This window comes from Seriola lalandi, unplaced genomic scaffold, assembly GCF_002814215.2.
Source record: "Seriola lalandi dorsalis isolate HSWRI2012SDOR001 ecotype SW California unplaced genomic scaffold, Sedor1 jcf7180002052130, whole genome shotgun sequence".
NCBI classification, from domain to species: Eukaryota; Metazoa; Chordata; class Actinopteri; order Carangiformes; family Carangidae; genus Seriola; species Seriola lalandi.
In genome coordinates, this window is record NW_019522683.1 from 720780 (window position 1) to 721010 (window position 231).

Here is a 231-nt window from a genome sequence, read left to right on the forward strand (position 1 = left end):
GAGGATGTACAGGTTTTTTTTTTTAAAAATCAGAAATCCAGATTTTGATTCTGTATTCCCAGTTATATGATCTGGCACCTATAGGCTATATGCCACAAGCATTTCTAGACTTTTTTTTTCCTTCTGCAAAAATACTGCATTTTTCTTTTGACTCAATTTCACTCTTTACCGAGGGCAAGAAATTGAATGTGTCCATCGCAAGCAGTGCGTCTCAGGGGGCGAGAGCAGGCT